Genomic DNA, 1,167 nt, shown 5'->3' on the forward strand with positions numbered 1-1,167 from the left:
AGACTGCCCTGAGCCTCAGATGCTGCTGGGAGTAGGCCCCCAATGGGGACATGCACACACACACACACACACACACACAGTGCCTGCTCTGAGCCCCCGACGCGGCTGGGGGCAGGTCCCCCGCCGACACACACACCACACACACACACACACACACACACACACGGGGCAACTGCTCTGAGCCTCTGCTGCCAGACTGTAGCCATCAGTAGGACATCCACTGAGGGCTCCCGGACTGTGAGAGGGGCAGTCTGGGCTATGGGACCCCTACCCACCAGTGCATGAATTTCATGCACCGGGCCTCTAGTATTCTATATTAATACTTATTTACAGTCAGTATAATTATTTATACTCTCTCAATGATAAGGGAAGGCACACAAATACAGAGGTCATGTCACTCATTAATTTATTTACTTACGTAACTATCAATTTAACAAATCTTCACTGAAGACCTATCATATATGGTAACTATTCCACTTATGAGGGTTGAAAAAATGATCTCACTCCTCAAAGACATTGCACATGAATTGGTAGAAACTTTATTTATTAAAACAGAAAATGAAAATGTCCTCAAGTCAAATTATATTTACCTTTCTAGACTTAGCTTTCTTCACATTATTTCATATATTTTAAACTTCCATTAAAAAACCAGATCTTTGGTTTATACTACCACTTTAAATTTTCAACATTAGACCATTGATATGAACTACAATAGTCCTTTTAATTTACTGCAAGTAGATCTTATTGTCACAAATTTCTACTTTATAAGATTTAATAATGTAGTATAAGGTATGTGATGTGGTATCCAGTATGTGCCAGACTGTTTTTTCCCATGTTTAAAACTAAAATAAGAAAATTTTACCTACATAAAAAAGGTAATTAAACTTGACTTACTATCTTGAAACTACTCTTTATTTTCTTTTCATAAACTTAAAGAACTCATTATGAAAATATAATAAATTACTATTAAAAATATGCTTACGCCAAAATAAGATTTATATTTTTCTAATCATAGGTTTGATAGATTTCATGTAAATGTAGTCTGGAACTTATTTTCATCAATTTTTTTACAACAAAACATTTTATTTACATGGTAGGTAGTAAAACTACACAAAAAAGGGCAAGGCAATATCAATAGAAATATAGTTTAAGACAATCTATATCTAT

Source organism: Myotis davidii, unplaced genomic scaffold, assembly GCF_000327345.1.
Source record: "Myotis davidii unplaced genomic scaffold, ASM32734v1 scaffold436, whole genome shotgun sequence".
In the NCBI taxonomy this organism is placed as follows: Eukaryota; Metazoa; Chordata; class Mammalia; order Chiroptera; family Vespertilionidae; genus Myotis; species Myotis davidii.